Source organism: Leopardus geoffroyi, chromosome B2, assembly GCF_018350155.1.
Source record: "Leopardus geoffroyi isolate Oge1 chromosome B2, O.geoffroyi_Oge1_pat1.0, whole genome shotgun sequence".
NCBI classification, from domain to species: domain Eukaryota; kingdom Metazoa; phylum Chordata; class Mammalia; order Carnivora; family Felidae; genus Leopardus; species Leopardus geoffroyi.
The window spans coordinates 87,226,117-87,253,569 of record NC_059332.1 but is presented as its reverse complement, the minus strand read 5'-3'; the positions used below and the strand labels follow the sequence as shown (position 1 = coordinate 87,253,569).

Here is a 27,453-nt window from a genome sequence, read left to right as displayed (position 1 = left end):
ATTAATGAGGCATGCCTGTATTCAAATGTCAGCTTCTCCTGCTGATGAACAAGTTACTTAAACATTCTCAATTTCATCTCCCCACGAATGAAGTTCCCCCACTATTTATTTAGCCGTTAGAATATATCAAAATAATAAGAAGTAAGTGTCCAATCTTCACTATCTTTAGAATAGAATAAAAGCCACATCATCATAGCAATGTAAAATTTTAATATATTTCCCTATCATAACTGTGATAATGATTTAAAAATACTGGTTTCGAGGCCTATTGCAAAAGTTTTTTCCTGCTATTTTTGTTACAGCTTTGTATTTTTTTTTTTCAACCTTTATTTATTTTTGGGACAGAGAGAGACAGAGCATGAACGGGGGAGGGGCAGAGAGAGAGGGAGACACAGAATCGGAAACAGGCTCCAGGCTCTGAGCCATCAGCCCAGAGCCCGACGCGGGGCTCGAACTCACGGACTGCGAGATCGTGACCCGGCTGAAGTTGGACGCTTAACCGACTGCGCCACCCAGGCGCCCTGCTTTGTATTTTTTAAAATGCTTATTTATTTTTGAGAGAGAGAGAGTGCAGGGGAAGGGCAGAGAGAAAGGAAGACACAGAATCCAAAGCTGGCTCCAGTCTCCGAGCTGTCAGCACAGAGCTCAACACAGGGCTCCAACTCAAACCGTGAGATCATGACCTGAGCTGAAGTCAGATGCTTAACCGACTGAGCCACCCAGGCGCCCTACAACTTTGTAAGTTTGAATCTTCATTCAAACACATCACACACATCAAACACATCACATCACATGTGCCCTCAGATTTATGAACTTTTATCACAATTTTGAAATTTTTTTTTCAGAATGTATAATACAGTTTATGAGTATAAAATAAAGTGATTTCACCAACTGAGAGTTTAATCAATTACAGGGAAAGCAAATTCTATAAAAAGAATGTTATTACTTTAGGAAGGTGTCAAACTTGATTTGAGGTAACTTAAGAGATAGTATGAAATATAGGACATTAGAAAAAAGATTCATTCTTAAACATTTAACTTAATACAAAGTGCAATATAGTCAGACTCCATCACTTGGTATTTTAGTATTCGGGGGTACCAGATAGAAATGGACCATTTAAATAAAAGTGATCTCTAAGAAGAAAGCAAGTAATAGGTACATAGGCAAACTCTTAGTTGGAGGCAAGTACTGAGAACTCATTTAACTTGTTCTGGAGAATAATTTGCTTTTAAAATCCAAAATCGCTTTAAAGATTTAGCACATTACTAGGTATTTGAGGAGATTATGCTTATTACAAATGCATCCCTTCTTCTTCCAACTGGACTTCCACTTAGAAAGACATGCATGTTTACATATCTTTGCTTGTCCTGCGAACTTACAAAGAGCAAAACTGAACTCCTTTAAAATTATTGTCACTGGTGCAGCTTCCATTTTTGTAATTTTCATTTGGGAGATTTCAATCTGACTCCAAAGGTAGTAAATTTTTATGAAATGAATAATCTGTGGGAAGCCCAAAAGTAAAACCTTTTATTCCTTTGTAGAGTATTATAAGTATATGAAAGATTGAGTTTATAATGATAATGGTGATAATAATAATGATACTTTTATCATAGCTTATAGTTACAGTGTATATCATTTACTAGGCATAGTAGTAAGCACTTTATATTCCTTATTTCATTTTATCTTCACCATTACTCTACATGGTAACTTCTTTTATTATCCCCAATTTCCAGGTGAGAAAATCTTAGAGCACTAAATACTTGCTTGACCTAAGATCATGTTGCTAGTCAGTGGGGGAGGGGCTAGGGTAGGAGTACTTCCTGTCGAAAGCCCAGGTCTTGACCACAGTGATGGTGGGCTACCATACCTTTACCATCACCACACCTGTATTCTACTTGTAAGGCTCAGCACCTAACGACCAAGACTCCTTTTTTAAAAAAATTTTCTTTAATGTTTATTTTTGAGAAAAAGAGAGAGAGAGAGAGAGAGACAGAGTGTGAGTAGAGTAGGGGCAGAGAGAGAGGGAGACAGAATCCGAAGCAGGCTCCAGGCTCTGAGCTTTCAGCATAGAGCCCAACGTGGGGCTCAAACTCACAAACCACAAGATCATGACCTGAGCCCAAGTCGGAAGCTTAACCATCTAAGCCACCCAGGTGCCCCTCCTTTTAACTTGGAGGCTAGAAACAAATATAACCATTGCCTAAGCTTCCCAGAAAGATAAATTTCAAAGGGAAATGAAATACCACCATGAATCTTACAGGCTAAGCGGTTATTGGGTTGGACATAAAGGGAAAGGTGGGAATTCACCGTGAGCAAACATTTAGTAGAGAGAGAGCCAGCCACATTATGTCAAGGTTTTGAGGTGAGATAGAGAATATGGAAATGGTCAATTTACTCAGATCTGAATCAATACTTTGCCTTGCATTCTTTTATCCCACATCCCTCTGCCCCCCTTCCAAGGATTATGCCTTTGGTTTCTTTATTTAACAGGTTTGGAGGGCCTAGACTATCCTGTATTGCTAGAGCCTATCTTATATCATGTTCTATCTTGAGACTCTGCAGTCTTGCTGTTTGCCGTATCTTTGATGAATCAATGCTGGCCTTTGAGGTGCACACACATGGTTCTGCATAATATCCTTGGTGATGGGATGCTGATAGAGGCTTTCCAATGCGAATTAACTAGACCTTCATACCTCAGGCATCTCAAGGGCTCAAGGAAGAAAGGTCAGCTCCCTAAATGAGACTCCTACAGACAGGTACCAAAAGCTCTCTCCTCTGTTAACAACATCTTATTAAGTTTACTGTGGCACATTGGTTGATTGTTCTGGTGATTGTAAGGGAGAGAAGACGGAGCCAGGAAGGGCAGTGAAAAGTTTTGCTTTGAGGGGAGGGAGATGGGCTCTAACACCTTTTACCTGAGCTCATCCTCATGAACTGGTCTTGGCTATCATGTTACTTATATCTATGATTTTCCATATTTTTTTCCATATGCAATAAATACACCTAAGAATCCTCAAAAAGTAAGAAAGTAACTGTGATATTTGAGCCTCTGTTTTTCCATTCGACTAGCCTCTGCCATCACTTAAACCCCTGTAAGGTCATGTCCTGAAAGCAATATTGGTACATTATTCTTATTCTATTCATCATTAACAGTGTTTAGAGTTTTCAAAGGTATTTCTCCAGTTCTATTGTTATGCCCAGAATTCGTCATCCCCAAAGACCACCAGGGAGCCGAGTCCGATGCAAAAGCAAAAGAGCCTTTATTCAAGCTAGCTCCAGCTCAGTCCCCTACCTGCACTGACGCAGCGGGGAGATATCAGGGAGAGAGAGCGAGTTTCAAAAGCACAAAGGTTTTATAGGGGTCTAGGGGCAGCCGATTGGCTGGGGAAGGGGCGTGGCCTCGGCCGATTGGCTGGGGAAGGGTCAGAGTCCTATTACGCAGGTCGCTGGGCGTGTTTTGATCAGGAAGTTTGAATGGGTGAGCGGGAGGTTACTCAAGGGGAGGAGGCGTGGTCTAGGTGAAAGACACAGAACAAGATGGAGTCCGCCGGCGTAGGCCCGCCCTTTCACTATCACGTTGATTCTAACAGTTATGATGAAGACACAATCAAGTAAATATTTGACCCTTATCATTCTTTAAGGCTTAGCTACTACTGGGGCTAATTCTACTTTAGGCAGAATTAATTAGTCCTATTGGTTAGGTCTCACACAGAGAGCTAAGGTTCTGGCACATGTGGGTGTGGCTTCCTTTTCATATCTCGTAGTTCTGACTGAGAGAACTTTGAGTTGCCAGAGGTCATCACAGGCCTTTTCTGCGCTTCTCTCCTTCCCAGCTGATTGTGACAGCATGTGTTCTTAAATGGACACCCTATCAGTCAGCCCTTGAAGGCTGTGCAGTGCCCTGCAAACAATTACAGGTATGAAAGATGAAGAATGGCCTCCCTCCACACCGTCTGCTGTATTAACTCAGGATTTGGGTGGGGGTGGGGCTGAGGGGAGTTGTCCTAATTTCCTTCCGGCCTATTTGAAACATCAAAGAATGAGAAAAAGCAACCAGACACCTCAGTATTAGAAACCTCTTTGTTCAAAGGTGAAGGTGGAGCAGCAAAGCTAATTTATCATGTATCTCTTGAAAACGTTCCTTCCCCATTGTCAGTTAGGAGAGGGGAGGTCAGCGCTCTTTTCGAAAAGGAAAATAGGAAAAGTTGGCAAGAATTTGAAGATGGTTTGAACTGCGTTTTCCTCTGGAATTTCAAGAATAGTATTTTCATGTGTAAATATTTTTACTCATTCTAAATTTTTTTTTAAAAGTCTTTATTTTTATTTTGAAAGAGAGACAGAGCGTGAGCAGGGGAGGGAGAGAGAGGGGGAGACAGAATCCTAAGCAGGCTCCAGGCTGTGAGCTGTCAGCACAGAGCCCCATGTGGGGCTGGAAACCACAAGCTGGGAGATCATGACTTGAGTCGAAGTCAGACGCTCAATCAACTGAGCCACCCAGGCATCCCACTCTTACTTATTCTAAAAGGGAAAGAGGAAAATGATCATTTTTGAGGGATGAAAATACAATATGAAGGCTCTAAAATAATTCTAATATCTGCAGCACAGTTCATTTACTTTCACTATTGTGGTTGAGGGCATAGGGAAGAGAGGTGAAGCTATTTTCCTTCTGTGGACTCCAACTCCAACTTCTTTCTTTCCCAGAAGTTTTTCTTGTTTTTTTTTTTTTTTTCATTTTTCTTTTCTTTTGCAAAATGTTTATTTTTCAACATGGTGTACAATTTCACAAATCATTTATCTTCATTCATCATTTTTCTACTTAGGACTTCACAAACATCTAGCTCTCAAAAGGATTCCAGAAGAAACTGAAGTCACACAGTCTTGTTCTTCGCTTTACCTCAGAACAACACAATAATATTTTCTAGGTATTTCTATTTTTACCTTATAATGAGAACACTCACTCAATCTAAAATTGCACACACCTCTGAGCTGTTACATTTCTGGCTCACTTTAACCTGAATAAGGCCTTCAGGTTTTCCTGAAATCACACGTGTGTGATGCCTGTTTTCAAGCAGGACATAGCCTGTTACCATCAGAATTCAGTGTTTATTTCCCATTGAAATGAAAAAGGCTCTCTAGCTGTCCAACTAGCTGTACTTTTTCAGCAGTTCTGAATAAACGTTTCAACCCATAATGAGTCATTGTTGGATTTGATGATGAAAATGGAATTAGAGACAGGGTAATTTACGTCCATGCTGGCCACCCATTAAAGTTTTCAACAAATGCGGGTCAGGCAAAAAGATGGCTGTGGTTTTCAAAATGTGGAGAAGCAGTTCACAAAGACTGGTGCTACTGTTCTGTGAAATGTACTCTTCTGTGAAAACAAAACAAAACAGGCAAAGCTGCTATCCTTGCTGGGGTGATTGGCTGGTGGGCAGACCTCCTGCTCCATGTCAAGAGAACCTTCCATGGAGATGAAATCGGGTTCCCAAGGGCAAGGCTTGTGTTTCCATCCTAGGAGCTGAGCCCGCAGGATCTAGCCCTGCCCGACATGCCAGCATGTTCCCATCCTCAAGATGAAACTTTTCATCTGGAATGAAGGCAATCTGAGGAAGATGGTTCCTGTGTCAGAGGCCTGGGTTAGCTTCCCCTCTGATCTGTGTGGCACTCCTTGAGGCCCCAGAATTGGGGCCCTTGTGGGCAAGTCAGACCATTTGGGGCAGGGATTTTTGCTGAGATCAGTAAATTCAGAATTTGCCCAGGTGTTCTAAGGAATTCTTCTGTAATCCAGGCTCTACTGCCTGGAAAGTTGCTTGAGGATAGACTGTCTACATCTCTCACAGTTCCCTTTTACCCCTGCAAACAACCGGATGCATTTTTCTCAGATAATCAAGCAAACATTCAACCTTTTAGCCAAAATGAGCCGAGTTGTACAACTTTAGCTTTTAAGCTTTTCACACTTTCAAAGCTCTGCACTTAGTGCAAGAAAGTGTCCTTCTTAGTATGAAATTGTACATTTGACTTGCAGTGGAATATTGGGAAAGGTCAAGGAGCCTCAGAATGATCAATGATGGCATACGTAAGTGGGCTACCACAAGAAAGGGGGAAAGGGAAACTTGCGAATTCAGTCAGTAAACAGGCTGCAAAGTGCAAACTTTCTCAGTATTCAGCATTACTCCTGAGAGCAAGTCACAGCACCACATGGCTTCTGACTTGCCAGTTTCCCTGCACCCCTGTGCCCTCCCAGAGAGGAGGCAATTATGCTTAATTTTATATTCACTGGTTGAATTTCCTTAAACCACTTTAAATATCAGAGCAGCATTCTTACCCATAAACAGAAATGCTGTTCTGAACTGATTATTTAAATGAGTTTGTCACTTTCACAGACTGGAAATTGTTTAGGGGATTTTGTCTCCAAAAGACCTTTAGAAAATACTACCAAAGATCTTTTATTAAAGTGAGGCAAGTGATAAAGAACCAAATCTTTCTAAAATTACAGATTATGAATCACCGGAAAAACTGATGGCTCATGCATATCAAATCTGTGCTTGAAAACATCGTATTGCCAGAAGGCTGTGACTAGAACGGAGAGTAGAAAAAAGATGCAAAACGTCAATGGCGAACGTGTAACAATGATCAACTAGATCACTTTTGACAGAAAAGCAAACCTGCTAACTATATTTTTGCTTCTCTGGTAGACATTACCCACTGTAGATGCTGAAAAAAGATCCTTGCGGGGTATTGCTAGCAAAAGAAAAATCAGAGTATTTTAAAAGATACTGCCATGTATATAAGCTGTCTTGCTTACAGTGGCAATGCCTTGTTTTTAAATAATGATGTTGGGTTTGTGACATTTATTACATTCTGATATCTAAGGGCATAATGACTATAAAATCTGAGATAATGAAAGAAGAACCTGAGATAAAGAAAGAAGAAAGGACCTCAAACGTCCTATGGGTGAGAGCAACAGATTGACCCTTTCAAGGTTTCCTCCTTCTCTCCCTCCTTCTTCCCTCTCCATCCTCCCCTTCCCCCTCCTGCTCCTCCCCTTCTCCCAATCCCATCCTTCTCCCTCTCCTCTCCTCCTCTTCCTTCTTCTTCTTTTCCTCCCCTTCATCCTCCTCTTTCTGCTTCTCTGTCTCCTCCTCCTCCTCCTCTTTCAATATTTGATAAACTAAGTGTCTTTTAGGACACTCTCCAATATCCCACTTAATGCATCTTTTTTGGGAATTATGACTGCACCAGGGAACTCTATTGTGGGTGTTAGTTGTGCTTGTCCCTGTAGGGTAGAAGGAGTTCATCAAGTTGAAAGAAAGAAAGAAGAAAGAAAGAAAGAAAGAAAGAAAGAAAGAAAGAAAGAAAGAAGAAAGAAAGAAAAAGAAAAACTATGTATATAAGTTTGAGATGTTGGACTTTCCCTCATTGAAAGTAGAGTGGTCTTTCCTGCATTTCCTCTAATACGGAGCAGAGAAAATGATGAGTAAATTATTTTTTTTATGTTTATTTTTTAGAGAATTAGAGAGTGCAAGTGGGGGAGAGAGAGGGAAACAGAGGATCTGAAGTGGGCTCTGTGCTGACAGCAGAGAGGTGGATGCAGGACTCGAACTCATGAATTGTGAGATCATGACCTAAGCCAAAGTTGGACTCTTAACCAACTGAGCCACCCAGGTGCCCCAAGGAGTAAATGATTTTCAAATGAATGAACAATCACATTCAGACTAGAGCAGATTTCCCTGCAGACACATCCAGTATGTATCATACCTAAAATTGTTATGACACATTTAAAAAATCAACGCAAAGTCTCCATTAAAAAACTGTTTTTGAAGGAGGCACCTGGGTGACTCAGTCGGTTAAGCATCCGACTTGGGCTCAGGTCATGATCTCATGGTTCATGGGTTAGAGGCTTGCGTTGGGCTTTGTGCTGACAGCTCAGAACCTGAAGCCTGCTTCGAATTCTATGTCTCCCTCTCTCTCTGCCCCTGTCATGCTTGCACTCTGTCTGTCTCTCTCTCTCTCTCAAAAATAAACAAACATTTAAAAAATTAGGGGCGCCTGGGTGGCTCAGTCGGTTGAGCGTCCGACTTCGGCTCAGGTCATGATCTCACAGTTCGTGAGTTCGAGCCCTGCGTCGAGCTCTTTTGCTGACAGCTCAGAGCCTGGAGCCCGCTTCCGATTCTGTGTCTCCCTCTCTCTCTGCCCCTTCCCTAATCATGCTCTGTCTTTCTCTGTCTCAAAAATAAATAAATATTAAAATTTTTTTTAAAAAAATTAAAAAAAAATTTTTTTGAAGGAAATGTAAGCTAAGAATTGTTTTTCTCTCATGTGTCTTCACAATACCTCTTAGTAGACATTACCCTTTCTGGAGTAATATTGAGGGAACCAGATTGTGGAGGGCTTTATACGCCACGACAAAGAGTTTACATTTGATGTATTAGCTCTGGAGAGTCACCGAAGGATTTAGAACATCAAAGAAACTTAATGAGAATGGCTGTGACATGACACCTGGGCCTGGGAACTAGGGGCACTAGGTGGGATTCTGTTATGACATCTCTGGGCGTTGCAGGAAAGAGAACTGGTCTTAGACAGGGTCAGTGGAAATGGAAAAGAGATGGATAGGAGAGGTATTTTGAAAAAGTATATACTCCTTGAAAGCTGGAATTCTGTCTCACCTGTCTCTGTGCCTGCTCCAGCACACCAGTACAAGGGACTCTAAAGAGCCAACACACATATGTCAGAGTAAATTGAACTGTATGACAAAACATGGCAAATGAAGACTAAAGACAAATCAGTAACGCCTATGATACCTGTGGTGGGTTGTTTGGGATGAAAATTTAGTTATATTTTGAAAAATGATACTAACATACCAGTAAATTGGAAACATGGTGATATCCTTGAGAGACTTCACCGGTGTGAGGGTCATAATCAAACACCAATTCCATACTTACTTATGGTGCCTTTGAGCTGTCCCCAGACACCATTCCTTGATCTTCCTCTGAGCTCCAGGGATACTCCATTCACTACGTATATTGCTGCTCTTACCACATTGTACTACTGTTAGTTCCCTCCCATTATAACTTCTTGAAGATAGGGACTGAATCATGTTTTTTTTTTTTTTTTTTTAGTTGAGGTATAATTGTCATGCAGTAACATGCACACATCATTACTGTACAGCTCACTTTCTACTTACATATACACCCATGTAGCCACTAATCTAGATCAAGATGTAGAATATTTCAATCACCCCAGAAAGTTCTCTTCCATTCCTTCTCAGCCAAAAGTCGTGTTTTGCCCTGCCCCCCAACCACTATTCTGACTTTTATTGTATAGATTGGTTTTGCCTATTCCTGAATTTCAAATAAACGGGAACATTCAGTGTGTACTCTGGGGCTCAGCGTGAGGTTTTTTTGTGTCACTGTATTTACTGGTTGCTCTAATTATTTTTCCATTGTTTGAATATATCACTTTCCTGTTGATGAATATTTGAATTGTTTCCAGTCTTGAGCTATTATGAATAAAGCTGATACTGAATTCTTGTGCATGTCTTTTTTGGTGACACATGCACTCATTTTTCCGGGGTATGTATCTGGGGGTAGAATTGCAGGGTTGTAGGGGAGGCATATGCTTCACTTTATTAGAAATTGTCTGGGGCGCCTGGGTGGCTTGGTCGGTTAAGCGTCTGACTTCGGCTCAGGTCATGATCTCGTGGTCCATGAGTTCGAGCCCCATGTCGGGCTCTGTGCTGACAGCTCAGAGCCTGGAGCCTGTTTCAGATTCTGTGTCTCGCTCTCTCTCTGCCCCTCCCCTGTTCATGCTCTGTCTCTCTCTGTCTCAAAAATAAATAAACGTTAAAAAAAAAAATTAAAAAAAAAGAAAAAAAGAAAAAAAAGAAAAATAAAGAAAAAAAAAAGAAATTGTCTAATAGTTTTCCAAAAAGGTGGTAGTATTTTACTGTCCCACCATTAATGAGACTTGCAGTTGGTCCACAGCCTCACCAATACTTGGTAAGGTTGGTCTTCTTATTTGGGTCATTTGGGTGAATACATAATGCATACAAAATACATAATGTGTTTTGTACATTTTAAAAATCAGATTGTTTGTCTTATTAATTACTCATGTTACTTTTTTGGATTCCCAGTATTCAGCATAGTGACTGACAAGTAACAAATATTTTTATAGGTTTGTTGAATAAGACAGTGAGAGTAAATAAATCTGGCTTTATCTGCAAATTTTTCTCTGTCACTGGCCACAGGAAATGGGTTGTGGAAGTAATTAGCTTCTATGATGCATTTAAATTTGTTGGTTTTTGAAAATATCAAGACATAAATTCCAAACACAGCTGGTTGTATTTGTGATAGAAGCACTTATAATTTTACATTAAATTTTGGTTCATTCATGCATGCATTTAAAATATTCATCATCATAATGTCTGGAAGCCCAGAAAGATTTTAGACCAGAATACAAATTGTAACATTATTTTCTGTTCTTCTTTCATCATGTTAATAAGGTAGATTAGATATGATGTCCAAAATGCAGGATTTATTCCATTAGTTACATTTTTTATTTGATTTCTAGACTAGAAATGTGCTTTCAAATTCCTTGGAGATAAACGAGCTTTAAAAAATATGAAAAAGTTTGAGAGTCCAGATTTAAGTTTATTTTATATTTAAATAACATTTTTTAAATTATAAAGGTAAAAGCCACTCAATTTTGAATATTTAGAAAATATGGTAATATAAAAAGAAAAATAATCTTAATTTGACCAAATCCAGATTCTCACTCTGAATATCTGGCCTTGTTTCTGTATTTTATACAGAATATATATGTGTTTTATACAGAATATATATATATGTAAATATGTGTGATCTATGTGGCTATATGTTTATTTTTGTAGTTCCACCCACCTTTCTTTTATGGTAGATTATGCTAGTTCATATGTATATTTTTAGAAAGTTGGCTGTTTTATATCTCTGGTATCTTTTGCATAGCCTTTGCTTCATGTAGCAAACTTGAAAATAGGTACTTAATCCTTTCCCACTACCTGTACTTCTTCAGGGTGGGACCTGTGTCCATCTTTCCTTCCTCCTAGCACCTAACATAATGCCGTGTGTGTGTGGCAGGCACTCGCCCAGTGTTAATTTATGAACAGGGCTCTAGACAGCTGTGGGCTCTGTTAGAGGCATTGCTGCAACAAAGACAAGCTAGATTCTGTGCACTAAGAATAGGCTATTCTATCTGGTAAAAAACTCCTGGTTTGCTTCTACTCCTGAGGTTCTGCAGATCCAGGAGCTCAGAAGGATCCTTAAAGATCTTCTCATTCAATTCTATGCATCCAGGCATATGAATTGCCAAACTCTAGGACAGCCATGAAGTCTCTTGAATCTTTTTAAAGATGGAGACTATTGAAATATTTTGTCAAATGTAGTTTCCTCCAAACATTATTTTATGGGTAGGTTTAATCAGTTATTTAGTTATGCTTGAGATACCTGAGTTTTGCCTTGACTTTTCTAACACTGAAACAGAATGATAGTCTCCATTTAGGTGGTAGAAAGAAACGATAGCAGAAAGCAGTATGCTGAATTTACAAAGTAAAGAGGTTTATCCTCTAAATCTTGAATATACAAAGTTGTAGCTTTGTGAATTAATGTGACATACAGGTTTAAAATATGAAAATCAATGAGATTTTATAAAATCTCACTTATCAAGAAATAAACCCAAAGGACATCGATAGGCATGATATAGTTATGACTGATTAAGGTATATTTTTTCTTACACTGTAAAAGCTTTGTGTATAATGTACCTCCGAACATTATTTTCTTTTAGGATAAAATGGAGTGAACACTCACGGTGACTTTATGTGAATTTACAATGGACACTTTAAAAAACTTCAAAACAATTAATTAAGGCAAATAAAAATGGACCCAAACCCCAAGATTTCCTCCCAGGTGAAGGATGAGGCCGGATGTGCATACGGATGCCTCTTCCCATATCATTGTCTTCCCAGAGTTTTCTATGGGGGGGGGGGGGTATGTACACAAATCCTTTAATATGCCAGGAGGGCTTTGGAAGCTGAGGGTATAACGTTACCTGGTCTAGGAATTGTCTAGGTGCTGTAATGTCCAGGCTGTGGCTATTTTTAGCAGCAGTGCTACTGGGCAGCTGACCCCAGACACACTGTAGCATAAGGAATGCAAAGCCTGGGCATCGCTGCTGGCTCCACACAGGGTAAAAGGATTCTTCTTTCCCTTTTACTGCACCCCTCCCAACCTTTAAGCTTTCACTCTGTTGTAGGAGGAATTAAGCTTCTGAGCATGATCAGAGTGCATCAGTCGTATTTTTGCAATTGATTATGGTTAGTAAGTAGGCAAATATTTAAACAGAACACCCAACATGGCACTAAAATCCTGCTGTAAAGCTAGTTCTTCTTACCACCTGAAATACCAAATTTAACCGAGTCGAAGAAAACCCGAAACTTGAATGAAGCTAAAGAATTTGAGTTCCTTGAGCAGTCAGTTTTCTATCAAAGCACTTAGTGGGGTTAAAATAATTTCATACTATATATTTCAACTTATTGAATGCTAAGTATAGAGCATTAAAATACAGTTTGTGCTTTATGTGAGTAAGAAGATGGAATCATTTCATGGTTTACTCTTTTAAATGTATCCCTTTAAAATAGATACATTCTAGTATTAATCCCCAATGTTCCCTTTCTTATTAGACATCAGGTCTGTTGATCACTGCTCAGGAGACCTTGTTGGCCCCATGTGTCTATAACATTACCAATTAGCAGCCCTGCTCAGATGCAACTTGTTACCAGCCACAAAGGAGGGATTTATTTTAAATCTGTCCAGGGGCGCCTGGGTGGCTCAGTCGGTTAAGTGTCCAACTCTTGGTTTCGGCTCAGGTCATGATCTCAACCATCGTGAGTTCGAGCCCCACATTGGGCTCCACGCTGACAGCATGGAACCTGCCTGGGATTCTCTCTCTCTCTCTCTCTCTCTCTCTCTCTGCCCTTCCTCTGTGCTCTCGCAAAGTAAATATGCTGAAAATAATAAAAATAAAAACGGTCCACTTGTTTCTCCCATGACTGGGCTAAAAACATGCAGGTAGGGCTATATGAAACAAAGGATGGTTTTGAAGTTGTTTAAATCATTCTAAAACTGAGAACAATTGCTGCACATTTTCCTGTATGCTTCAGTACCTCTCCTCTGAGTATAAGCACCCTGGAGACTGGAAGCGTTGTTTTGCTTCACTCCTTGTAAACTGCTTTGAGAGTCTCTGACATCATTAAGTCACATTTTAGCCCAGACATTTTGTGCAGACCTAAACTCTGAATGACACTTGCTCGGCTGATTAAGAGGGCAGTACAATATCTGGGAACTGCTCATAATGTGATACAAATGCCAAAGGGCTCAACTTGGACTTGAGATATTTTTGTATATCTCAGCTCTCATTGTTTTAGATTCTGCTGTGAAGATTTTATTTTTGTTTTCCTTCTGACGCACTTTGGCCTGGTTAATAATGCCTCAGGTCTGGGGCATATTTTCTTGAGAAGGATGGTATTCTTTGTTTCTGCTGTTTCCTCCCACTTGAACTTCCCACCTCCCATCTTCTATCCCCACAGAAGTATTTGCCTTTTCATTTGTTATCTGAGGAAAATAATACTGGACCAAATTTACAAAAGATACAGAAATCTAGATAAATTCATTTATAAGAGATATTATATCCTTAATGTTGTAGGGATAAGACCTAACCATTGACTTTAAGTATAAGAGCAGAAATAACAATATCAATAATAACAATGCTAACATTTGTTGCCACGTTATATTATGGCAGACACTGTGTAAGTTACTATTATTATTATTTTTTAATTTGAAAGACAGAAAGCATGAGTGGGGGAGAGGGTAGAGGGAGAGAGAGAGAGAGAATCTTAATCTCTGTTAAGCATGGAGCTCAACTCAGGGCTTGATCCCATGACCCTGGGATCGTGACCTGAGCCAAAATCAAGAGTCAGATGCTCGACTGACTGAGCCACCCAGGAACACCCAAGGTGTGTAAGGTATTTTACATTCATAATCTTATAAGATAAATTCAATGATTCCCATATTTCAAATGAAGAAATTGAGGCCCAGAGAGGTGAAATAATTAGTCTAAAATCACACAGGTCAAATGGGTCCATGGTAGGACAAAGATTTGGACTGAATCTGTCTGACTCAAAGTGACATACATGCACAACACATTAAATGCCTGTGTGACCTGGGAGCTTGTCAAAAATGCAGAATGTCAGGCCCTGCCACAAGATTGCTGTGTAAGAATCTTCACTTAACAAGATCCCTCGGTGGATCATACGCATATTAATTTCATGAGCATGGGTCTGGAGAGATCCTGCATCTTTTAGTGAACAAGTTACTTATAAGTGTCTAGCAAGACCTTAAGGATATTGGCTTGGACTATCTTCTGAAGCAACCCAGTGTCCAGTCATAGCCAGTCATACCTTTGACATTCTGTCAACTAAAAGAGTGACAAAATCCTGCCTCTGGAATCTTAGCATTGGCTTCATTTGAACCTTGTACTGAACATGCTAGTGATCATGACTGCATCACAAATGAAAGCTGAGATTCAACAAACCCAAGTTAGACTCTGTGGGGAGTCCCTGTTTATGACTGCTGCCCTTGTGTATTTGTTAACAGTGTCCTGTTTCTCAAACATATCCAGGTTTGGATGACAAAGGACATGGTCACCCTAATGGTGGTCAGGTAATTGTTACTTTTACACTTGCTTGCTAATAAATGGTTAGTGAATAAGCATATGTATGCTTATAAACAATGAAACAAAAACACACCAAAAAAAAAAAAATCCACAAAACCTGTGTAAGGCATTGGGTGATAGGGTATTCAGTTGTGTAGAAGAATGTAAGAAAAGAAAAAATAATTCAAGACCTGGGTGGTCAGAAGAGCTCTGTGGAAAAGGTGACCACTCTTAGAAGTGGTAGGTTGTGATAGTGAAGAAAAGGAGCCCGGGAGAGCTCTTGAGGGAAAACTCACACCCCTGCCAACCCATGCAGGCTGTGCTATGTTGAGTCTGTAAGTCCTCAAGGTCTCCATGTTTGCCAATAGTGTGAGGCAAAAACTGTGTTCCGTTCACGATACCTCCTATGGGCCTTCTGGGTACTAAACCCAGTGGATTTGGTCTCCATTGACAGAGGTTTTGTGAAAATGTCAGCATGAGTTTCAAATAGGGGATCTTGTAATTTGTCAGAAACTTCATGGTTCACTTATCATTCCCAAGGAAATTACCTTGTTTTAGTCCTATCAAAGTAGGATGGGCATTACTATCCTCATTTTATTAGTGGAAAAAAAAGTAAAGTTTACAAAAGGTTCATAAGAATAGTGTCATATTATATATTCTTTTTTGCATCTTTCTTTTTTCCTTGACAATATCATCAGAGTATTCTTACATGCTCAAATATTCTTTTATACCATAATTTTAACTATTTATATACATATCCTCATATAGGTATGACGTGATTGCCTTAAGCAGTACTCTGCTGTTAGGCATTTAGATGGATGATATTCCTCTAATACAGGAGGGAAAGGTCTCTCCTATATTGTATATATTGTGGGAGGGAGTTTGAATTTGACGATATCTATTAAATTTAAAAATATATGTGTTCCTTGAGCAAATGAGTGTACATTTAAGCATTTGTCCACTAGAAATAGTTACACATGTGCAACAGCAACATTGTTTATATTTGCAGAAACATTGGGAACAACTTACACATTCACAAATTACAAATTAGGTAGATCATGGTACATTTATACAAAAGAATACTTTATAGCCATAAAAAGATCAAAATGTGCTGTCATGATTTCCAAAATATATTTTGAGTAAAAACACCAGATTGCAAAACAGTATGAACCCAGTTATTCAATATGTGAGTATAGATTTATTTAATCTGACACACATACAACATTTTTGGAGTATTATAAAACAGACCATAAAAAGTGATCTTTTGAAAGTTTATTTCGTGGGTGCATGTATATGTTGGGCAAGAACTAGACAGACATGCTTTGTACTTTATACATTTCTGGTTTTCCTTTTTTGTTTTCTGTTTTTTACTAATGAAAGAGTTTTTTTCACTACCTCTTCCTTTTTTTTTTTTTTTAAGTTTATATATCTATTTTGACAGAGAGCAAGAGAGTGCAAGCCAGGGACAGGGAGAGAGAGAATCCCAAGGAGGCTCCACACTGCCAGCGTAGAACCCCGATCGGGGCTCGATCCTATGAGCCGTGAGATCATGACCCAAGCTAAAACCAAGAGTCTGAAGCTTAACCAGCTGAGCCACCCTGGCACCCCAGGTTTTCCTCAACTATAATAATACTTCTACAGCTGAGCCTTGAACAATGGGGGAGTTAGGAGCACTGACCTCCCACACACTTGAAAATCTGCGTATAACCAAAAACTTCACTAATAGCCTATTGTTGACTGGAAGCCTTGCTGTTAACATAAACAGTCAATAAACACATTTTATATGTTATATGTGTCATATGCTATATTCTTACAATAAGGAAAGCTAGAGAAAAGAAAATATTATTTGGAAAATTATAAGGAAGAGAAGATACATGATAGTACTGTACTATATCAAAAACATCTGCATATATGTGGACCCATGTAGTTCAAACCCATGTTGTTCAAGGATCAGCTGTATTTATTATTATTTTTAATTAAAAAATAAATTATTTTTTTCTGTGGAAGAAATAAACAAGGATCATCGTTAGGTGTAGACCCACTCTGCTTACATCCTGACCCCTCAACATAGCTTGGCCGGAGTTCCAGTTGTATTTCAGGTGCTTTGTGCACTCCCATTCCATGGTTGGCCCTGCTCAGTGGGGCTGTCCTTACTCTGGGCTCTTTCCTATACCCTTAACACCCTCCCTCCTAACACTGTGAGTAAGCCAGGCTGAACTGATGCTCCCAAACCCTCCCATCTATCTCACAGCCTGTGTTGGTCCTTCCAAACAAGGAGTTGTGAGATATTTTTTTTCCCCCACCTAGTTTTCTGAGAGATTAGGCTGTTTCCATAGTGTGATGAATTGCACAGCAGACTCTGTGCTATTCCTCAATCTGGACCTCTCAGTACTGCACTCAGCAGATACTTCTTGAAATTTCTGTTTTTTCAGTGGTTCATTTCCAGGGTTGATGTGTGCTTTGTCCCTATTTTTATATTTCCTTAATTGTTTTTGGTCTGGATCAGAAAGAGGAGAGTTGTCTGTCTCTACTCATGTTGCCAAGTCTTGACTTGGAACTCACAGAGCCACCTAGCAGTGAACCCAGACCCAGGGTGGGTATATCAGGCAATGGGGCTAGCACAAGCAAAGGCAGAGGGATTAGAGAAAGTAGGGTACATTAAGGATACTGCAGGTAATTAGGCCTGGCATGAAGGAGATGTTGTAGGATGTAAAATATTTGCCCTTAAGCCATTATTACAGCTCCACCTACCACACACACACACACACACACACACACACACACACAGCCACCTCATGACTATGTCAAACAACACTGATTAATTTTGGAGGCAACCTCATAATCCCTCTCAAAGCAGACTCTAGCAATAGCCATCATCTGTGGCTATTGGTCTATAAGAGAAAATTAATTTTTCCATCTTAGCTGTGAAACATTCCTTGAAGCCCCAGGTAGAGTTGGTCACCATTTTTGTAGTGTGACCCTATCTATTGCACTCATGACCAAGCTGATAATATCAAAAGTTTTATATTCATTCTAACTTATTTAGTAAGCATACATTTTCACTAATCTTCCTATTCATCCTTGGCAGGCAAATTGGCTGGAAAACAACTAGTAGTTGAGAAAAAGTTCAGGGCTGAAAGGTTCATGGCGATTTAAGAGGGGGAGATAGAGTCACTTTTCTCTGCTGATGTGTAATTTATCTCTTGAATGTTCCCTACCTTTACCATTGGATTTCCATTGGATTCCTAAGTCTTAATGTATTGTATTTGTTCCCAATGTTTATTTGCTGACAAGATCAGCTTTAAACCAATGACATGGAAATTTAGGACATTTAAAATAGATGTTTTAATGTTAGTAGTTGGGAACCAAAGATGTTTATTTTCTAAAATTATTTTTATTTCTGAAGCAATTAAGATGCACTTTTAAGTTTGACAGTTCACTTTTTCCCTTGAATGTATAGCCCCTTGGAGGCACGTATAGCCTAAAAACCTGCTGAAATGATGAATTGAATGTAACTCTTAAGGGGTACTCTTTGAATCCTTCAGGGCTATTTCAAATTCTCAGATCCATTTTCAATTAGGAAGACTTTTAGTGGTCAGCATTGAAATGTTTCCAGTTAAATTTAAATTCAGTTCTTTGCTAATGAGATGCCTTAAGCAACATTCAAATTAATAAAGGGAAAACAATATTTTCCTATAACTTTTATGCTTTTAAGTTTATTGTCCAAAACAGATAAGATCAAAAATAAAGAAAAAGAGCATTCTCTCATTATCTCATCCTCCAACATCTCCATCTGCTTTCATTTTCACCTTTTTAAGTTTTGACCTATGTAAAACAATTTTTAAAATTATACTATAACATAAAAATATTTCTTTTTATTATTAATAGAAATTACATTCTACATCTAATAACCAAGCTGCCCATCTTTGTAAATACCAGTTTCTTTTCTGGTGTCATGTTTTCCATACCAAGATTTCTTGGATTCTCTCCAAACTCCTTTTCTGGTGTGTTCTCTCATTGAATTTACATGTCCCATGGCCTCATCATTCTTGAAGTTATCCTCTCATTCATTCCATAAAGTAAAAGACAAGAGAGCTCCCAAATATTCAATATGTTGGCTTTTTAATGACCAAAGGTGATGGGAACTTCCTCTTTTTTGATACCGTAACTCTAGACTTAACCGAATTTCTGTTTGTAAAACATGCTTTTATAAGCCTAAAATATTTGACACTGGATGAAACTGAAATTTTTGTATCCAGTCAGCACGGCAGATCTATCTCAGTTAAGAAAAAGGGAAAAAAAGTAATAGGTTTGCTCCTGCAGATGCTTGGCTGTAGAACTGGCTAGTGAGTCCCGTGACCCAGGATGACTTGGTGAAGAGGATGCTTCACCCTGTCTTTCAAGGTTACAAGAAATTGTGGCCACTAAAGACCTTGTACAGGGGGAAAACTTTTCACTCCTTTTTTCTAGGTTCTTTGGCTGGCCTAGTAATTAAACTGATATAAGACAGCTTAACAGGAGAAAAGCAAATTTAATTTTGTGTGTACAGGAGTTCATAAAAAATATGAGACTCAAAGAAGGGACTAGATCAAGCAGCTTGTATACCTTTTAGACAAAGAAACAATAACTTTGTGAAGAATAGACAAGACAAAGGGATTTGGATTTAGGGTAATAAATTAGTAAGGCAGTAACAAGGATTGTTTACACAGCCTTCTTGGCCCTAAATTGCTTATCTCTGTTCTGCTGATAAGGATGCCTGTCTTCTTCCTGGTACAGGGAAGGTAACTTTCACTTGGGATATTATTTCCTGTTTTCAGAGGACAAAGGAGGTCAGAATGTCCTTCTTGAACCAGCTATTTCTTAAGTAACTTTAATTCAAAATAATTGATATGCCAAAGTGACATATTTGGGGGGAGCATATTCTGTTCCCCTTCAGACTGACGCCAAGAGGTTTATTTCTCTAAAATACACTGACCTTGAAAACAAGGCAAGGGTTACTGTTTCTTTATGAGAGCCCTAAATGTAATTCAGACATTAACTCTTACCAGATTTGGGCCACAAAGCAACTTGTAAAAGGTGATTTTTACTTTTAAAATCAAGATTTATAATTTTTTTCTATTCTGTCAAACTTTAAATTTTCCTCATGTATGTAAAAGTTCATTGATTTTTGTGAGATAATTTCTAGCGATATTTATGAGCAGCAAGAATTTAGAGTTTGCTAGGCACTTGTCTGAAGAATGTTTGTTGAAGTTCTTTGAACCTCCTGTGAATTGGGCATTGTTACTCTTATTCCCACTTTTCAGAAGACAAGCCTATTGCACAGAAAGTTTAGTAACTTGCCCTGCTTACATGGAGGGGCCAGCAGGACAAATCAGGTGGTCTGGTTCCAGAGCCTACGAACCTAACCACCAGCTCCAGCAGCCTCCCAACCTGCAACATGGCAAGAATGAGAGGCTTGTTCACTAGTTGAGAAGTCTGTGAATACTTGTCGTGGAAGCCATGGTTGCATTAATGGGAAATGGGTGGTGATGGAAACACAGTGTTTCAGAGAAGGCATTTACATTTCAAATTATTTGTGAACTACAGCAAAGCCATCCCTATTTCGGAACCTCATGTAGGATGCAAAAGAACTGCTTGGATGTATTTCTTTAGCAGAAATGGGGATACTTTCTAGGTTTGGGCGGAAGCCCTCTCAGGCTGTATTTTAACCTCACATTCCAGATCATACCCTTGGTCTCTTCACACAGTATCCAGACTCTCTTCCCTCATCTCTTTCAACATAAAGCATCTTACCTGTGTTCTCCTCCAATTAATGATTATGTCTTCATTATCATGCTAAGCATCAACACTTATGCTTCAGTCTAAGGCAAAACTCATTAGGAAATTAAGGGTAAATTTAAATTCCAGGCCCCAAAGCATCTTTCAGATTTAGACGTGACTGAAAGAAACAAAGAGAGGCTGGGAACACAGCAGTTGAACATGAGGAAGAAAAATAATCCTCCCTAAGATTTTGCCCAGAGCCCCCCAGGCTGTAACTTCCTGCTCCAGGCATCTTCCTCCTCCTCCTCCTCCTCCTCCTCCTCCTCCTCCTCCTCCTCACTTGGGCTGGCTGGCTTCGGCTGGAGGGAGGACACTTGCCTTTAATGGAGAGTTGGTCTACCTTTGATTCAGCTGTTTGGGTTCCTTGAACTAAATTAGAAGTGCCAATCAAAGCTATACCCCATCCTATCTAGTTAGGATCTTTTCACTTCTTTAATAATGGTGAAATAAGTCATCTCCATTTAAGCCAGAGTGGAGTAGGCCTGAGAAGAGCTATGTTGTTTGCTTAAAACTCAGTATGGGTGAAACAAATCCATGCATACTGCTACTGCATTTGAGGGTTTGTTTGGTTTTTAAGTTTTTATTTAAAAAATCTTAACAGGTGAACAAAAAGGGAAAAATTATTTCAGATTCAAAACTTGGACCCTAGGTTGGTTTAATAAACCAAATGTTTCTGAATATTGTGGAAATTAAGCAAGAATCTTTAAAAATAACCAGTTAGGGGCGCCTGGGTGGCTCAGTCAGTTAAGCATCCGACTTCAGCTCAGGTCATGATCTCACAGTTCATGAGGTCGAGCCCCAGATCAGGCTCTGTGCTGACAACTCGGAGCCTGGAGCCTGCTTCAGATTCTGTGTCTCTCTGTTTCTGCCCTCCCCCAATTGCGTGTGCTCTCTCTCTCAAAAATAAATAAACATTAAAAAAAAACCCACTTAGATTCTGCTAGTAAAGCCAACAATAACAACAACAGCAAAAACAGGAAGCAGCTGTTTGTAAGTGGGGGCTGCTCCATGAATGGAAAAATGAAAGACCCAGGGACCTAGTACCAAGAGGCAAGAAACCAGCAGATGCACTGAAGAAGCCCAGAAGAGAATGAGAGAGATTCATGTGTGCTTGTGGATTCTTGGCTTCTGTCCTGCCCTTGAGTTGGTTTCTGTTACAGCAACAGTTGCCTTCACTAACACCATAAATAATATGAAAAGCTAGAAAGCCTTAAAAGTGTCATTCATGACATACCTTCTGTAGAAAGAAGTGTATTGGATACACTGAAATGCCAAAATTTGTTTGTCTTTCAAGGTTGAATGATGAATGTCCTCATGGGGACATTTCTCAGGCCAGTCAGTCCTCAGCACCCAGAGGGGAATGGAAGTTATCTAATGGTAGGAAGAGGTCACAAAGTTACTGCAAGAAGGCACAATCTTGTTAGGTTGCGAGAGGGTGCATACCTCCATTAACTCATTGTTCTCTTTGACTCAGGGAGTTCATCACTTGTGTAGAACAGAATATTGGGGCATTTCAAGAAGGACTTGTAGGGCAGGATACTGACAGGAAGACATCATCCCTACTAGACCTCCTATCCTGACAGCACTTCCCAACTCCATAAGATGATCAAAAGAAACTAGAAATAGTGAATGGAAGTAGAGAGACATCAAGAATTTAGAATAACTTGAAAAGAAACAAGGTAAGATTTACATGGGTAAAATATAAAGGAATATCTCTTCTCGAAGTTGCTTCAACTGGTAAAACAGAGAAGAGGTGTGAAAGTGTGTGTATTTCAGGCACCTGAAAATGGTTTGAGGAAGAAAAAAGAATGAGTGGATGAAAATAATGTGTAACTGGTATAATTTGATTGTGAGGCACATACACATAAATGACTTGAGAAAATAAACGTGGAGAGTGTGGGATGTGAATGTTCAGACTTGTTCAATTTGGACACTTCATACTCCTATTATTTTGTTTTCTTGTTGATGCCCTAGAAACATACATTGAAATATTCCTTCAGCATCCAGGAGAATCTAGAGAGTCAACCCTTCCTGCCACCAAGGAAGGAGAAACTAGTTTTAAGATTTTAAGATTTAGGCTCTGGGTATAATAGGTCTTCATGGCTCATTGTGAAAATACAAGAGGGAGTGTAGTGTTTGGGGAAAGAAGCGGAGTGGCATGGATAAGCCCAGACAAGAAGGAACTTCTTCAGCCTGGAATGAGGTTCCCCTGAGAGCAGGGAATAGGAGGGGCTCAGAGCTTCTGGGTAGTTCCTGGGCTGGCTGCAAGGTGAACCTATGGAGGTGAGGTCATCAGTACCACAGTTGCCAGCCTCCTGGGAGACTCCTGTGTCTTACTCCAGGCATACAATCAAAGAGATTAACAGATCATGTCAGACATGATTAATAAAGATGCCTGCAGCAACCTTGATAAAAGGGGTATTAGAGGACTTCTTCCTCCAGGTACCATGAATGCCTTCTGTTTTCTGATGAAGCTCTGGGATGGAATTAATGACCCAAGTAGAATTGACCTCCAGTGAGATAGGTTCTGTGGCAGAACATGGATCGAATTAATGAAAATTAGGTGATTTTGACTTCATGTTTGAGGCTTTGGACTGGGTTTCTTACCAGCTATGTAGTTTTAGCCAATATTGGCCTCTGTCCAAACACTAACAATGCACCTGCTCTTGTTTTCTGTGAAGGTAATACACCCTTCTCCATGAAGGGTGTATTTTTTAAAAAAAATTTTAGTGTTTATTTTTGACAGAGAGAGAGACAGACAGAGAGTGAGAGAGAGAGAGAGATGGGGCACGAGTGGGGGAGAGGCAGAGAGAGAGGGAGACACAGAATCCAAAGCATGTTCTAGGCTCTGAGCCTTCAGCCCTCCGACGCAGGGCTTGAACTCATGAACTGTGAGATCATGACCTGAGCTGAAGTTGGATGCTCAACTGACTGAGTCACCCAGGTGCCCCCCCCTTCTTTTCTTTTCTTTTTTCTCTTTTCTTTTCTTTTCTCTTTCTTTCTTTCTTTCTTTCTCTCTCTCTCTCTTTCTTTCTTTCTTTCTTTCTTTCTTTCTTTCTTTCTTTCTTTCTTTTACACTTTGTAATCCAACATCTGCACTTTTTTTGGTCTTATGGAATCTAACAGAAATACTGAGAGTGAATAAGATTACTCTAGATTTATGGGATTCCCTCAAATATAGGGAATTACTCCCTACCCATCATTCTTTAATTCTGGTTTAAAAGGGTTAGTGTTTATATATGATGAAGGTTTATTTGGATAGGGCCAAACTTCAGTGCATGTGTCACAGATTTCAGGTATCTCTCCTTCTAAATAGACTGGATATAGGAAACTCAGATTTATATAAGCAACTGATCTGTTTTGCACAAATGGAAGATTGGAATTTAAAGAAAAAAGGTTTTGGCTGAGGTAATTCCTGGCTATAAAGTGATATCAAGGTCCCATTTTTTTTTCTTTTTTGTGTTAATTCTCCAATAAAAGGCCTAGGGTGTGGAGTAGTAAAGTAACTCTGATGATAATTTAGGGGTCTTGCCTTGAGAGAAATTTCTGTGAAGTAGAAGCAGCAGAGGGCAGATTTGGATTTGATTTGGGTAAGTGCTATGAATGCTGAAAGCTTTGCAAAGGTAACGTTCATTCCAAGGTGGAAACCAGCACTGTCACAGACATGTGGCTTTGTTTGCACAGTTTGTTGGAAGGCGAAAGGATAGAAGGGCTCTGAATTCATTTGAAAAAGTTATTTTTCCTAATGATAAAAGCATTATGTGCTCAATTGAGGAAAATGGAAAATAAAATGTAGAGAAGAAAACAAATCCAATTTCATCCAGAAATAACTATTATAACCACTCTGGTTCATTTCTGTATATTCTTTCTCTCTCTCTTTCTCTTTTTCTCTCTCTCATGTGTATTCCAAGATATATGCTGGAAATATCCTGTAGATACTATTTTGTATCCTATTTTATTCACTCAATAATAAATCATCAGCCTTTTTTTGTGTCCTTAAAAATTCTTCCCAAACATCATTTTGTATGAGTTGATAATTCATCAGAAATGTATAGCATAACTTAACCATTCTGCCTTTTTAGGGATATTTTTATGTGAAAATCATTGCACATAAACCTTAGACATACTTCAATTATTTCCTCATGACAGAATCGTAGATGTGGAATTATTTGGGGGGACAGAAGATATAAACTTTCTGTGGCTCTTAATTTATATTATGAAATTGTTTTCTAGAAAAGTTATAGCAGTTTATGCAAGAATGCCCATTGTATTATATCTTGTATGTCCTGAACAGTATCTTCTAAAACTCTTTGTAATTTGAAATGCTTAAAAAATTGCAATTGTTTGAATTTGCATTTCCTTGTTTAGGAATGAGCTTGAACATATTTCTTATGTTTATTAATCATGTACATTTTTTCTTCTGTAAATATGTCTTTTTACTTGCTTTTCTATTGGGGGTTTTAGGGTTTTTCTTAACATATATATTGAAGATGGTAATCTTTTGCTATATTTGTGATACACGTTATGAATTGTATGGTATATATGTATTTCTATACTAAGAGTATTAACTCTCTTTGTTGAAGTCTGTGTTTATCTCATGTACATATTCTCCTCTGAAGTTCTTATCAATTCTTCAAGGATGCAGTCGAATCTTATTTCCTCCCCAAAGCCTACCAAAATCCCTGGGGTGAAATGAAGCCTCTCTCCTTCCATGTTGCCGCCATATTTGGTTTTGTTACTTTATAGCATTTGTTTTCATCTGCTTTAGAAGAAAGCTTCCCATGTTGGAAAGCAGCCATTCTGTTTTACTCATTTTGGTACCCTGACAGTGCCCACAATCCTTTGCACTGCATCTGATAAACAAGCGTCTGATAAATACTTGCGTTAAATGAAGTGAAATCAAAACCATGATGGCTTCACTTTCAAAATAATAGATCCTTATCATCTTGCAATTGCTTGTGCGGTAGACTTGACAAAATCAACTACAATCTGGATGAACTACAAAAACAACTTGCCATGAATTTTTCTCTCATAACCCAAGCATAGGCTGTAGGGATTTATGACTCTCGTGTAGTTTGGTTGAAGTTAGTCACTCATATAAGCTTTCTCTAAACTATAACCATGAGCTCATATAATTAAATTTCACTGGGAAAAATATATCATAAAAGCCACTCTAGGTGACATGGTTATAAAAAAGAAATAGAAGCTAGACAGGCACACTTAATCACAACTTCTAATGGGATTAGAAATATGAAAACAACAACCCAAACAACAAAATATCCTAGAAGGCTGAGTTAAAATTGCCCAGAGTGATTCTGAGTGGTATAATTTTGTTTTATTGGTACCCAGGGCCTGTAAGGATACAGAATAGAATGATAAACATAACCAATAAGTAGTACAGTACATGGTTTGTGGCAGATGATTCACCAGGAATACTGATATAAAAGATTAACTTCAATTTTAAAATTCAAACCCTCAATTTTCTTTGAGAATCAAGAATTACCATGAGTGCTTTTGTTTTGTTTTGTTTTGTTGTTAGGAAAATTCAAATGAAAATAGGTCTAAAAGATGGGCCAAAAGTGGAGCCTGGAGAGTACTGTTGAAGTGTCAATAGTGGGATTACTTGTGCCTCAGTCTCTTTGGCTCAGCAAGAGTGAGGATTCACCTGGTATCTGGGTGCACTCACTCCTCCAGGCTGACAGACTCTCTCCCCTGAGACCATTGCTCTTGTGGGGTAGTGATTTCAGAGTAGGTAGATCCTCCAGAACCTTAAGAAAGAAGAAAAACCTTAATGTAGGATGTGCTATTTTCTTAAGCCTTGAATTTCAAAGTGTACAATCCAGGTGTGAAGCAGAAGAGGTGTGGAACAGGCAACTAAATTGTTCCTCCAGCAAGATAAAAGAGTTCTAATATTGAGTCAGGGAGATTGAAGAGAAGTAGACTTATGTGCAGCACTCTGCGTCTCCAAGCCCTCCTTCCTTCCTGTCCCAAGAACAAACTTCTTGACAGGCCTTACAGCAGAGAACACAAGGGGAGCTGTCTCCCATTACTTTTGGGAGATCCCCAGTATAAAGGGACTTTTTTCAGCAAATGTTCCCATGGCCACAGGCATGGAAAGTCTAACAGAGATGGTGTTGAAGGGCCCGTGTGAGTGCTCACTAAAAGATAATAACATTACGAGGGGGGATGCTGGGTGACTCAGTCGGTTAAGTCTCTGACTTCAGCTCAGGTCATGATTCAGGTTTCACTAGTCTGAGCCCAAATCAATTCTCTGTGCCCTTCTCCCTCTGTGTGGGCGCATACGCACGTGTGCTCTCTCTCTCTCTCACCGTCTTTCTCTCTCTCTCAAAAATAAATAAACATTAAAAAAGATAACATTATGGTCAGATTTATAATGCTACTTTGAATAATAGTAGAAAAATTGAATTTTAGAACTGGAATGGACTTTGATGATGACCTAGTCAAACTCTCACATTGTACTGATGAGGTGGTCTCACCAGAAAGTTTAATTGCTTACCAAAGGAACCCAACCCTTTGGTGGCAGAGTCCGGATTAGAATCCAAGTCTTCCAGCGCCCGGTGCTCCTGATCTCCAGGACTCCAACTCCCATCCCCAGGCTGTCTACACTCTAATCCCAAGCATTTCTTTCATGGTTTTCTAATTTTTTTTTCACACAATTAAAAATGTTTTATTAAGGCCCATACATAAAGTTATTTTTAAAAAGAAAAACAAACCCACGGAAGGACAAGGATGAAGGGTAACAAGCCTTGGCTCCTCCTTGTATCCCACTCTACAAATGCAACTATGTTAATGTTTCCCCCTTCCTCCCGCATTCCTTTCCACCTTTATCTCAAAATAAAATGCTGATGTGTTTCTTGCTAATTTATCATT

General features: G+C 39.2%; 1 long non-coding RNA gene across 1 annotated transcript in view; it reads right to left on the bottom strand.

The window, feature by feature from the left end:
* The window catches only part of LOC123608753, a 55,663-nt gene that overhangs the window by 6,149 nt on the left and 22,061 nt on the right, over positions 1-27,453 (bottom strand). The window contains exon 2 of the long non-coding RNA XR_006717421.1: positions 26,186-26,330. This is a non-coding gene — a long non-coding RNA (uncharacterized LOC123608753). The remainder of the gene's footprint in view (positions 1-26,185; positions 26,331-27,453) is intronic.